Raw genomic sequence first — 14,143 nt, 5'->3', positions numbered from 1 at the left:
ACTACAATTGGACGTAAAGGGGGTGGGGTAACATCCTTATGAATCTTTGGAAGCCCTTTAATATATGGTACAAAAGGATGTTCTACCAAAAGAAATAAATACAGATCACGATCTATTTGTCTACACATCATCAAATCATACAGTTCATTATGAACCTCATATATCAGTCTCTCTACAGTGCCTTGATTAATCAATCTATATGTATCAGTGTCTTCAAGCAGCTTTTTCATACATAGTACATAATCATCTGTGTTTAACAAAACTACCCCCCCCCCTGTCTGCTGGTTAATAACCAGACCTGTATTAAGCAGAGAACGTATAGATGCCCACTCTTCTTCACTAGTATTGAAAAACAATGCTTTGTGTCTAGTATCTGAATAATACGTGTAGAAATCTCGTTCACATGCCTTAATAAAACATTCTAAAAAAGGGTGTAGTGCAGGTGTAAAAGTGCTCCTTCTTTTAAAACTGAATGAATCATATTTATTCAAACCAGAAGCATTGTCCTTAAAGAACAATTTCAAAGAAAATTGATCTTACAAACATCCTTAGATCAATGAGTACTTCACTAAGCTGACTAACCTGTGCAGGTATAAAGGAGAGTCCTTTGTTTAAAATGTCAATGTCCATACAAGAGAGTTCAAAACTGGAAAGGTTAAAGACAAGACTATTCAGTCCCTTGTTCGTCCTTTTCTCGTCAGTGATTTCCCCAGAGTATTTTCTTTTCGTTCTTCCACGGCTTCGCGACCTGTTCCCCGATGTTCTGTTGAGTTGCACAGGTAAGAGCAAAAAACGCTCAATGCTGTTCTGCACAACCTTCGACTTGGCTCCCATGTTGTTATGCCGAGTGAAAGCCAACTGATTCGGGGGAGGAATATCTGATGAATCCAACATAGAGGCTCCAACAGCCTCAGACTGTGACGTCAAGGCGTTGTCAGGCAAGGAGATGTTCATTAAAGGGGTAACCTGTGATGAAGCTAAGGAATTATTAGGTTGCATCATAGTATGATGGGAATCTGTATCTGAGGGCCCTTGAGTACGTATCTGAGTACGTATCTGGGCCAAACAAAAACTTTACCATTAGAAAAATCCCGATGATCTCTACTGTAAGTACATATCTGGCCATATAGATTGCCGAGCCTCATAAGGAACATTTCCCCTTTAAATCTCATGGATATTTCCTTATGTAACATTTCCGCTTTGGCAGCAAGCTCATTCTCAATAGGTAGAAAATAATCTAATAAAAGTTTTATGTAATTATAACTAAGATCCAAATTCAATTTCTGCCAGCTCTTCAGTAATTCCGGGTGGCTATTACCGTATGAGGGCATGCATAGTACCCTCATACCACGTGGAACCACCTTGAAATGAAGGCAAGCTTCAAGGTGTCTACGCTGCCAAATAAGCCGGTATAGTTTGTATAAACAGTTCTCTAAATCCTTAAACAAAGGATTAAACTCAGAAATATCACTAGCAGTACCTGTATCAGGCAACATAGTGGAGGAAAGTTCCATACCTAAAAAATAGGATAGTCTTTCTTTTCAATAAGAATGTTTCACTTCCGATTGGGATTAGGTCTCTCAGGTACATAGTCCAGTTCTACGGAAGGTCCTTCCATCGTGTGGAGACAGGAACAGCAACCAAACTAGCAGAAACAAAAATGTAAACAGTCCTGGCTCCCAAGGGTCTCCTCAAAAGTGAACACCACAGCAAAAAAAAAAAAAAAAAAAAAAAAAAAAAGAGTTGAAGCAGACCACCACGATAAAATCAACGATTTATTGATAGAAGATGAGCGCTTTCGCGTGGACAAAACGCACGCTTCTTCAGATCTAATATACAAACACTGTTATACTATTTGAGTGACTATGGCCTTATAACCGATTACGACTGTGTTGCTTAACACCTGCAGAAGGTAATATAATGAATGCCAGCAATTATCACCTGTGTCTGGCCATGCATAACTTTGCAAGTCATTAGCACAGTGCAGTTACAATATAGTACTGAGTCATTGTCACTTTTCAGGTAAAACTGTCAGCAGCTGTCAGTGTTATTCACATAAGTAGAAGTCGTTATCACATTGATGAATTCACATCTCACATTTGGCTCTTTCTCCACTTGCAGTGATTGCAATACACCCCCACCCCTCCACACTACTTTCATTTATGTCATGTATACAATTTCAAGAAATGTAAGCAGTCTAGTAGAAAAAATGTATGCATTACATCTTCAATTGCTGTTTTTTCATGAGAAAGTGGCTGGAATAAGATTTGTGGTGCACTGCATGAAGAATTTGAATATATATATTATTGACTGCCTTGCATCCTCTTATTTGACAGAAAATCGTACATTGTTTTTAACTATAAGGCAATGACAATATCCAAACTCATATGTTGTATTTATTTGCGACTATTCTGCACTGCTGTGGTAAAATATTTCCTGTGCTTTCGAACTATGAAGTCATTCTGTTGAGTTACTGATTACAGTCTTGCTCTTTTATTTAGCATTAAATATATTGATACCTCCTTTTGTGGGTGAGATACCAGAGGCATATTTCACCTGTTAGATTATTTGCATATCTGTTTGGTGAGTTACACAGGGTGTAAAGTAGCTGGGGAGATATATATATATATATATATATATATATATACACACACACACATTTATATGTGTATGTAGATATATATAGATGAAGATATAAATATATAGATTTGTGTATGTATATATATATATATATATATATATATATATATATATATATATATATCTGTATGTATATATAGATGTGTGTGTACATTTATATATATCTGTATATATATATATATATATATATATATATATATATATATATATATGTGTGTGTGTGTGTGTGTGTGTGTATATATATATATATATATATATATATATATATATATATATATGTAGAACTAAGTACATTGCTTTTCACGTGCTTCTGTGCAGGTATATTACATCAGAATGTTGTATTGCATTGTTTTTCAGGTGTGATTTCAAGTGTAAAGCAACACAGCCACCACCAAAGATGCCATCTGTTGAGGAGAAAGCAAGGAGCATTTACCTGTTGGGTGAGGAAACTGATGGTTGTAGCAGTGGTTCAGACAATGGTATGCACCTTGGATGTACCACATAATGCCAACCAGAGTGAGGATGATGATTATGTCTCAGAGGATGACATTCCACTCGCACGTCTGCATGAAAAGGCCATTGCCTGTGATACGGATGATGCCCCTGTGGCCGCCATTCCTGAAAGACCACTACGAGTTGCCAAAGCAGACATGACCAGTAATTATGACAGTGACCAAGAAAGTGAGGATGAGGTGCCACTTGCACACCTAAGGAAGGTGCCCACACACTAGTTGGCCACACAATGGCCACCAAGTGCATTCAGAGTATGACGCAGACGATGACACGCCTTTATCTGTGTTCACAAAAACACCTGGTCTGACTGAAACAACTATGCAGTCCTCCACAGTGCATGGCACTGCAAGTGCTGATAAGGGTGTGGATGTGCCTTCAACTGTGTATGATGTGGGAAGTAGTCCAGAGTAAGGCGATTGTGATGGAGATAATCCTCTAGATACGAGTCCAAGTAGCTCCTTGTCAGAGAATGATATGGGTGTGCCTCAGCAGGGAGCATGTGTCAGTAAGTTCACTACCAACTGCAAGCAGTACAGTTGCTACTGGCATTGAGGGCACCATCTCAACCCTTCAGCCCTTCCCATTACCAACTGTTCCATGCGACCCAGTCAGGTACGCCGAGCATGCCCACCACATAAGATTACGTGGGAAAAACACCTCCAAACTTCACACACTGAGAAATTTGTGGGGCCAGTAGGACCAATAGATCACTTGGGCTCAGATAGCACAGAGATGGACTTCCTGAATTTGATGTTCCCAGGAGCTATACACCCATATTGCTAATGAAACAAATCGCTATGCTGCACAGAGGCAGGCCGCAGCAGGCAAGGTTGATACGCGGTGGAGTCCTGTTTGCCCAGGAGACATACGCACATTTCTAGGTGTCAGAATATACATGTCTATTGTACATGTTCCTGAATTGAGGCAGTACTGAGAAACGCACCATGTATACGGTCGCTTCCCAATAGCAGAGTACATGACCAGAGATGGGTTTGAAAAAATTCAGCAGTACTTCCACTGCAACAATAACAGCCTGAGCCTACCACAGGGTTCTGTGGGTCAAGACAAGCTACATAATGTACGGCCAATACTGGATGCAGTACTTCATGCATGCAGGACACGTTACAATGTGCATCGTGAGGTGGCTGTAGACAAAGCCATGGTTGGCTTCCGTGGACGCTTGACATTTAGACAGTTTATGCCTGGTAAGCCTGAGAGGTATGGCATCAAGGTGTGGGTGGTGGCAGACTCGACCAATGGGTATGTACGTGAATTCCAGGTATACACTGGAAAAACAGAGCAGAATACAGAGGTCGGGCTGACACACAGAGTTGTAGTCGACTTAACTAGGGGACTGATTGGCAAGAAGCATCACATTTACTTTGATAACTTCTTTACCTCTGTTCCACTAGCACAGCAATTGCTGAAAGATGATCTATACTGTTGTGGAACCATGCGCACCAATAGGTCAGGATGGCCTCTTACATTCAACAGACCATTGGAAAAGCAGCTCGAGGCTACTACAAGCAATTGCAGAGTGGACCACTGCTAGCTACTGAATGGAAGGATAGCAAACCAGTATTCCTCCTGTCAACTAACTGTAACGCAACCTTGCCAGTCTCCAACACATACAGGAGAAAGCGTGATGGAAGAAAGGCATCAGTGCCATGTCCACCAGTTGTAAACATGTACAACAGTTACATGAATGGGGTGGACAGAGCAGATCAGCTCAGGACACAGTATCCCAGTGCCAGAAAAGCCCGCAAATGGTGGCTGTACTTGCTCTGGTTCTTGTGGGATGTGGCCATTGTCAATGCTTTCATTATATTCCGTGAAAGTATCAGACATCAGCAACTGTCATGCTCTGGACGTATTATTCCGGCAACACAGTTACAGTTCCGAAGGAACCTAGGCTTGCATCTACTTGCCAGTTACACAAAGAGGAAAAGATGCACTGAGATTACTGTCCCAGTGGCTGTGAGCCGATTTGAGCATGGCTCTCACTTTCCAGTGAAATGGCATAACTCAAGATGCAAAAACTGTGCCAGCAAGGGTAAACGTGCTGAGCCATCATGGGGGTGCCCGACTTGCAAGGTCAACCTCTGTGTCGAATGCTTTGGAGAGAACCATGGCCATAAATTCGTCCCATAGTGCTGTGGGCCTTGGGTGTGCCACTGTGATGTAATGGTTCCCTCCGGCAAAGGACACATGCCAAAAGACACAGCCTGGGTCAGTCTAGGTCTTTTGACATGTTGCCTTGATGTAGCTCTCCACTCAGTCTCCCTCCCTTCAGGTGTAGTCAGTGTATGTAGGTCAGGGCAACAGGGTTTACATTAGCTCCTCCCTTCTACTCCTAATGGTCATTGCAGAAAGGACACATGTAAATGGAAAAGGCAGAGGTAAAGCAGAGTGCCTCACCTGCTTTTTCAGTGTACATGTGCTCTTTCTGTGCCCCCATGTCAGTTAGCAGCCAAGCCCTTCAGCACCAATGCCAGGAAGGTCCCTCTTCATTTTTTTTTGCCAACTGCTCTTAGGTTGGTGGGTGCATTGCGGGGGGCATACCCAGCCAGCATGGATCTTGTGATCCACCGGGATCGCAGTTGGGAACTTCGAGACTCTACAGCACAGTCCCATAGTGCTGCTGTCCTAGGTAAGCATAGGCTTGGGTGTGCCACTGTGATGTAATGCAAAAACATGCAAAAAGATACAGCCTGGGTCAGTCTTGGTCTTTTGACATGTTGCCTTGATGTAGCTCTCCACTCTGTCTCCCTGCCTTCAGGTGTAGTCAGTGTATGTAGGTCAGGACAGCAATTAGTGAGTTACTTCAAACCCTCATCCCTTAGGTCCATTGCTGAATGGGCACATGTAAAGAGAAAAGGCAGAGGTAAGGCAGACTGCTGACACTGAAGGAGGTCATGAGACCATAGTGGTAGCAGCAGTCTGAGTGGACAGCCGGCACAGCTATGGGGACACTACAGATAACCAACATCTGGAGCCCCATGCCTGTCCTTGGCATATTAATGGAGCGGCGGTCCTTACCTTGCTTTTTCTCTTTACATGTGCCATGGCTGTGCACCCTTGTCAGTGTCCACCCATGCTTTATTTTAGATAAGGTAAGACTGTCTTCTGCTGTTCGGACGTGTACAGAATGCGTTCATGCATGGCTTGATGCACAGGGTCGGTGGATCGACAATATGCCATAACGGCATCACTGCCGAAGATGTTCACCGGTTCAGAAGGGATGGCATTCACCTAACTGAGGGCATTGCGTTGTTCTTGACCAACCTCCACAATGGAGTGAGGAGAGCCATGCACGATTGTGAGAAGAATGGAAAACACTCATGACCAAGCCGGACCAGTATAGTAAGTAAAACACTATTATGAAATGTGTTGTGTAAAATTAGTTTCTCTGAGCTTGGCAAATAACTTATGGAAATTATTATTTTTTTTTCATATTTTGGTAAATAACTTTGCAAGGGAGCATCTGAATGTGCTAAGTAATATCTCATTTTGCAAAGATTATTTATAGTTCTAACATGGTAAAAGAATGGTGCCTGTATGTTGTACTCATAGGCAGATATCAGTTTGGGACTTACAGTTATGGAAATGATGATATTTTTTCATAATTTGGTAAATAACTTTGCAAGGGACCATCTGAATGTGCCAAGTAATATCTCATTTTGAAGACAGTATTGCTGGCTCTAATATGGTAAAAGAATTGTGCCTGTATGTTTGATACATGTGCAGATATCAAAGTTTGTTTGAGACTTATGGTTATGGAAATTATGATTTTTTTCATATTTTGGTAAATAACTTTGCAAGGGAGCATCTGAATGCGCTAAGTAATACCTCATTTTGAAAAGATTATTTACAGTTCTAACATGGTAAAAGAATGGTGCCTGTATGTTGTACTCATAGGCAGATATCAAAGTTTGTTTCGGACTTAGGTTATGGAAATTATGATTTTTTTTCATATTTTGGTAAATAACTTTGCAAGGGAGCACCGCATTGTGTGAAGTAATACCTCATTTTGAAGACAGTGTTACTCCTTACAACATGGTAAAAGACCTGTGCACTGTACACACGTACAGATTTCACAGTTTTAGTCTTGTACGAATATGAAAATTATACATTTACAATACTTCTCATTACTATGTCCATATCTTTGCGAGGGAGCATGGTAATCACACAAATGATGCATCATTTTGAAGCTGACATTCAGATGCACAACTTCTACACTGATATGTAGGCTCTGTTACAGGTGATGAGATATTATGCTTTGTTTGAAATAATATACTAATCATATTTCTGTGAATATCTCATGAAAGGAGCGTCACACAGTTATGGTTAAGGTATCATTTTAAAGCTGACATTCATACTAACAAATTAAATTCAAATTGTATGGGTCTGCATGGTACATAGACCAAGATATTGTGCTTTGCTTTTCCAAAAAGTTAAAAAATTTGCACAATATCAGCATTCCTTGCCAAATATTTAATAATGACTTTGATATGCACTATCAACATTTGCACTGTTGGAAAGGTCAGTGTCTGCTGAACAACTTTCGCGTTTACATTTTTAGTGTAGCTCTTATAAAGAGTTATGAACATTTGTTTTCTGTATAGTATTACAAATGGATTTTCTGAAAATGAGCTCAGGCTGCACTGTTGTTCCTATGGTGGAATTAAGCAGGCAGCTTTTTCCGAGCTGCTCCGGAGTGAATGAGTTAAGGATTAAAACAATACTATCCACAAAGGGGCTGCTACCACAGACCCCGGAAACTACTGCCCCATTAGCCTGACAAGCCTGGTCTGCAAGACCATGAAACATTATCTTGGAGCTTATAAACAAAGACAAAGGTAACCTCCAAACCCTGGACCCCACAGTTTGGGTTTGTAAAAGGTAGATCATGTCTACTAAACCTGACTGACTTCTCTGAAGCAGTCACTAGAGCCGTAGACGAAGGCAGGGTAGTGCACACAGCCTATCTTGACCTCGCCAAGGCTTTCAATACCATCCCCCACTCTGGAATTCTTTCGATACCATCCCCCACTCTGGAATTATAGATAACTCACTAAACTGGGCATAAATTCATGTGTCACAAGATGGGTGGCCAACTGGCTCAGTGAAAGAACCCACACAGTAAAAGTAGCAGACTCAAAGTCCAACTTCAGACCAGTGACAAGTGGAGTACCACAGGGTTCGGTCCTAGGTACTCTCCTGTTATCTACTTCTCTTAAGTGCAGACCATCACAGAAGGTCTTTGGATAAGAAAGTTCGCAGAGGACTGCAAACTGGGAGCCATAATACAATCACCTAATGGATGTAGACATTCTACAAAAGGGCCTCAGAGACAGATGCTTGGTGTCAAAGTCATGGCCTCAAGCTCCATGCCAAGAAGTACATTGTCATCCCCTTTGGGAAAAACTCTGTACCCATGAACTACCACACAGGCGATAGCTCACTAAACACTGAAAGTGTGATAAGAGACCTCAAGACACAGGTGGACAGTAGTCACTCCTTTAATAACCACATCGCCACAGTAGTCAAGAAATCCTTCTATTTGGCACACCTCATCACAAAAGGGTTCTCCTCTAGAAAAAAGAACGTCATTGTTCCTCTCTTCTCATCCCTCATCAGACCCATTAGAGTACAATGCCCTATTTGGCATGCATCTCAAGACACCTACAACTGGAAAGGCCACAAATACCTCACTAAGAGGATTACTGGCCTCAAACGGATGCCATACGCAAACAGTCTCAAAAAACTCCAGCTCTACTCAGTCGCATATTGCCTACTCTTAGGAAATCTCTGCCCAACATATAAAGCTATGTCAAACCCAGAGCTGTTGGACATGCTACACAAAGAAATCCCAATCTCTCCAAATCTCATGCTCCAGGGACCTAAACCTCGTTACCACAACTGACAGAACATGCTGGAGGGATAGATTCCTGTCCCAGAGACTTCCCATACTCTGGGACAAACCACCCATTCATGTCAAGCAAAGCTCCTCATTGGCCCTCTAAGAAAAATCTTGACTACTGGACAGGAAATAGAAAATTCACCCCAGGGATCACTTCTGCGGCACTGTTAGACGGGCACAGGAAATTATTTTCTTGCGTGACGAAAGCCAGGGAAACTTTTTGGCTATACTTATATAGGCCCCAGGGCCGATAGCCTAGTACCTACCTATGAACCTATAATACCCAGAGCTGTAATTGTACTGACTTAGGAATAAAGTCCATTCCAGTCAGGGTGTTAGAAACCCAAATAATCTGGATAGACTAAAAAAAGGGAAAAAAAGAGCTACCAAAACTAACAGCAGCTCCAGACAAAGAGAAAGATGAAGACATGCTGAAGAATAATGCCACTAGAAATGCAAGGAAGCAATATGGAGAACCATATTCACTCTGATTAACAAAGAAAACAATTATGTACTCACCATAACGTTCCATGTGAGTAGTTCATCTCGCCTTCATTCTTACAGATGGGTTTGGAGCCGATCCTTGGCTCAGAGTCGGCCTACTACAAAGCTTGAGGTCTTCAGACAGCTCAAGGCAAAGTCCCTATCCGATGATGCACCTTGAGTTACCTCAGATCTTGTTTGCTGCACCTAATACCATGTTCCATTCTATCACTCTTTAGGAAAAAACCCATAGAAAGACAGAGCAACCAGGATAAAACTACTATCTCAGTCCTTGAAAAACCCTGGAGGGGGTAAGGAGGGTGGGAAGTAAGAATGAAGGTGAGATGAACAAATCACATGGAACGTTATGGTAAGTACATAACTTCTTTATGTGACGTTCTATCTCGCCATTCATTCTTACAGATGGGTAGCGTCCCAAGCACTATTTTTCTCAGGTGGCTCATGGGAGTATGTTTTTTCAGGACAGTAGAACCAAAGGAGCCCCTGTCTCTGGAGGCCTCGTCAACTTTGTAATGAGTGAAAGTATGAGGTCTTGAACAAGTGGCTGCTGCACAAATGTTGACTATAGGAAGCCTAGCAGAAAAGGCAGAAGATGTGGACAATGCTCTGGTAGAATGAGCCTTGTGTTGTAAAGGTAAATTGGAAGCTGAATAAGTGAAGGTGATACAATCCGATAACCATCTAGATGGTGTTTTTTGCCACTGGCATACCTTTCCTAGAATCTGAAAAGTAAACAAAGTTGTTCCGATATTCTGAATTATTTTGTTCTATCCAGGTAAAATCTGCGCTATGAACATTAAGTCTGTGTAGCATATACTCAAAGTTGTTGGTGTGTTTGGGGAAGAACATTGGTAAATCTATGATCTGGTTAAGGTTAGCTTCAGTACAAACTTTAGGTAAAAATGAAGGATTTGTTTGCAAGGACACTTGGTCAGCATGGAAAATCAAATAAGGAGGCTTTATGGACAAGGCTTGTAGCTCAGACACTATACGGGCAGACGTGATGGACTACTAAAAAGCAGTCTTCCAAGACAAATTTCAAATCACATGAGGAAGCAGACTTGAAAGGTGGGAGAATAATGCGTGAAAGCATAAGATTTAGGTTCCATGGGGTATAAGGTGATTTCACAGGTGGTCTGAGATGGAAGGTCCCTTTGAGGAAGGCTTTGGATAGCTTGTGACATGATGTTCAATCCTTCAAAGCCAAGGTGAAAATTAGAGATGGTGGCAAGTTGTACCCGAACTGTAGCTGCCGCAGCTCCTTTACTGAAAAGCACAGTCAAAAATTCTAATATGGAGGAAATGGGGGCTTGGTAGGGATCAATGTTATTTTGAGAAGCCCATATAGAAAATCTTCTCAGTTTCCCAAGGTATAACTTCCTAGTAGAGGACTTATGAGAAGATATTAAAATACGCTGCGTTTCATTTGAAAGGTTATGGAACCTAGCTATGTTGGGAATTGGAACAGCCAAGCTGCCAATTTTAGGTAGTGAAGAGAGGGATGGAGAACCCCCAACAAATGCGTCAGAAGATCTGGAACTGGGTCCAGAATCCAAGGGTTCCAACAGATGAAGTCGAAGGAAGGGGAACCAAATCTGACAAGGCCAATGAGGGGCTATTAGAATGATGGTCCTTTCCAGGGCTTTTGCTTTTTGTAATACTTTGGGTATCAAGGGAATTGGTGGAAATGCACAGGAGGAGACCCAGAGGCCAATCGTGTACGAGTGCATTCCTTGGGGCATCTCCCAGAGGGGGAATCGGGGCAAAGTAGCTTCTGCATTTTGTGTTCAAGTGGGAAGCAAAAAGGTCGCAGCAAGGCTGGCCCCACCTGCAGAATATTCTCTCCATCTCTTTTCTGAGGGACCACTTGTGAGGCAACAAAATTGCCCTGCTCAGTCTGCAATCACGTTGGATTTCCCCTGGATGTGCATTGCAATCAGAAAGTGCTGGGTGGATTAGCCCACTGCCATACTCTTACAGCCTCATGACAAAGGGGTAGGACCTGGTTCCTCCTTGTTTGCTCAAGTACCAGACCACTGACATGTTTGTCCATCTAAACTGCAATTGTCCCCAGAGGGAGAGAGAGTCTTGAAATTACTGCAACGCCAAAAGTACTGCTTTCAGAGTCTCTTGTTCGGTCCATGTGCCTTGGGCTGTTCTTCCCTGAAAATGCCCCCCCCCCCCAATCAGGGAAGCGTCCGTGGTCACTGTGGCCGCTGGTGAGGATAGGATAAAAGGACGACCTATAGTTACAGAGGGAGGTAAACCACCACCGAAGATCCTTTTTGCATGTGTGTGAGACAATTATGAGAGGAGACATTGGGAGCTCTTGATAAGACCATCGAGGGAATAGCAGCCATTGTAGAATCCACATGTGTATGCGACTCAACAGTGTTGCAATTATTGCAGCTGCCATCATACCCAACAACTTTAGCATTTCTGACGGTGGAGCCTTGTCTCTGGATATGATGTTCTGGACCTGCTGAAGTAGTAAAACTTTCTGCTGGAAGTTTTAAGGTGGTAGTGGTAGTGTCCAGTTCTGCTCTGATAAAAACAATATGCTGCGATGGAGACAAGGCAGCTTTTTCTAAATTTATGGTAATGCCTAGATGATTGCAGAGAGTGGTGTCCCTAGCTTATATTAGCTGATGCCGGGTGGTGGCAGAGAGGAGCCAATCGTCTAAGTATGGAAACAAATGGAATCCTTAACACCTCAGGTGAGCCGTGACCACTGCCATACATTTGGTGAACACTCTGGGGGCTGTAGTGAGACCAAAGGGCAGGGGCTCAAAATTGGTAATGATCAGCTCCCAGCCGGAAGCACAGATGATCCCTGGATAGTCTGGCCATTTTTATATATGGTAGTACGCATCCTGTAGATCTATCGAGAACATCCAATTGTCTTTCCCTAAACAGACAAGTATCTACTTAAGCATGACCATCCGGGAACTTCTCTTTCTTGACAGAACTGTTTGCTGAGGTCCAAACTAGGTCTCCAGTCCCCGGTCTTTTTTGGAACTAAAAAGAATCTTGAGTAAGTTCCGGATCCTGTCTGGCCTGCTGGGTAGGGTTGCCACCTTCGTTCACTGCTAAAACCGGAGCCACGCCCCTCGCGTCACCAGTAACCCCGCCCGCCCCACCCCCTCTCCCGCCAACATACCGCCTATTTTGTGATGTCACGACAGCATCACTCAACGGGAACGCCCTCTTTTTCGCTTTCCGCCGCTTTATGGCTGATTTGCTATGCTTTTCTGTAAAAAAAAAAAAAAGCATAGCAAATCAGCCGATCAACGGGAACGCCCTCTTTTTTGGTTCCCGCAGACTGCTTTTGGCTAATTTGCTATGCTTTTCTGTAAAAAAAAGCATAGCAAATCAGCCGATTTACAAACTCCGATAGTCTGTTTCCTTTTTGAAACAGAATACCGGAGTTTGTACAGTGTTTTACGGACTACCAGAGAATCGGTTTGATTTCCTGATAGTCCGGAAAAAAAACGGAGGGGTGGCAAGCCTACTGCTGGGAATGGTTGGATGACACTCTTAGCAACGTTTGGACCGCTACTGTTGCTTGTTCCCTGTAACTGGCTGGAACGTCCGGGATGTTTGTCAATGGAGGGGGAGTGGGGAAAGGAATGAAATATCCTCTGGAAACTATACTTTGTACCCAGTTATCATTTATACCCAGTTGTCATTTATTTTGAGCCAGGTGTCTGGATACAAGAATAAGCTACCCCCCCCCAGACTGCCTCCAGAGCAGGACAGTCGGGCCTCCTTTCAGGAGCACTGTTAGGGCTTCCCAAAGAAAGTACAGTTGTGTACACCTACCATAAATGTAGATGTTAGAGTGTCTTCACTGTTGCAGTCATAACTGTAGGGTGATCCTGCCGGCAGGCAGCCCGAGGTCGGCCAGAAATCCAAAGTCTGGGTCCGGCGTCGGCTGTACCAGCAAGTACCCTGACGTCAGAACGCAGAGGTATAAAGCCGACGGCCGACGCCATCTTCTCCAGCCTTTCTTGCCCCAGATGTCAGAAGCCCCCAAAAAAACCAAAGTGAGTCCAAAAAGGAACACAAATACACCACAAAAGAAGTGGAAAAGAGAACAAGCAAAATAAGAGGGGACTGGTGGGAGGGAAACACCGACTGCAACAGTGAAGACACTCCAACATCTACATTTATGGTAGGTGTACACAACTGTACTATGTTCGTGTTTCACTGTTGCAGTCATAACTATAGGGTAGAATCCCAAAGCTGCGAATGAGGGAGGAGGTTATGAAGAAGGGGCAGCTAGAAGACAATGCAGAACAGCAGAGGCAAAGCCTGCCCTAGACTTAGAATACAAAGGGAGATTGTAGTGCTTAGAAAAAGTATGCACTGAACTCCAAGTGGCAGCTTCCAAAATGTCCTTGGTAGGAACTCCTGAGAAAAGCTGCTTGAGTGGCAGCTGCTCTAGTAGAATGACTTCTAACAGTACCTGGAATCTGTTTCCCATAGTGAGAGTAACAAAACCTTATTCCATGAGCAATCCATTTGGAAATAGTTTGTTTAGAAATAGCCTTACCTAGAGAA

General features: G+C 42.9%; 1 protein-coding gene across 1 annotated transcript in view; it reads right to left on the bottom strand.

The window, feature by feature from the left end:
- Positions 1–14,143, bottom strand: part of LOC122804587 (heat shock protein HSP 90-alpha-like) — an 856,879-nt gene that overhangs the window by 339,104 nt on the left and 503,632 nt on the right. The gene's annotated exons all lie outside the window — the stretch shown is intronic.

The sequence above is a fragment of the Protopterus annectens genome, chromosome 6.part0 (genome assembly GCF_019279795.1).
Source record: "Protopterus annectens isolate FY-2018-M chromosome 6.part0, PAN1.0, whole genome shotgun sequence".
NCBI classification, from domain to species: domain Eukaryota; kingdom Metazoa; phylum Chordata; order Ceratodontiformes; family Protopteridae; genus Protopterus; species Protopterus annectens.
This window is presented reverse-complemented; position numbering and strand designations above follow the sequence as displayed.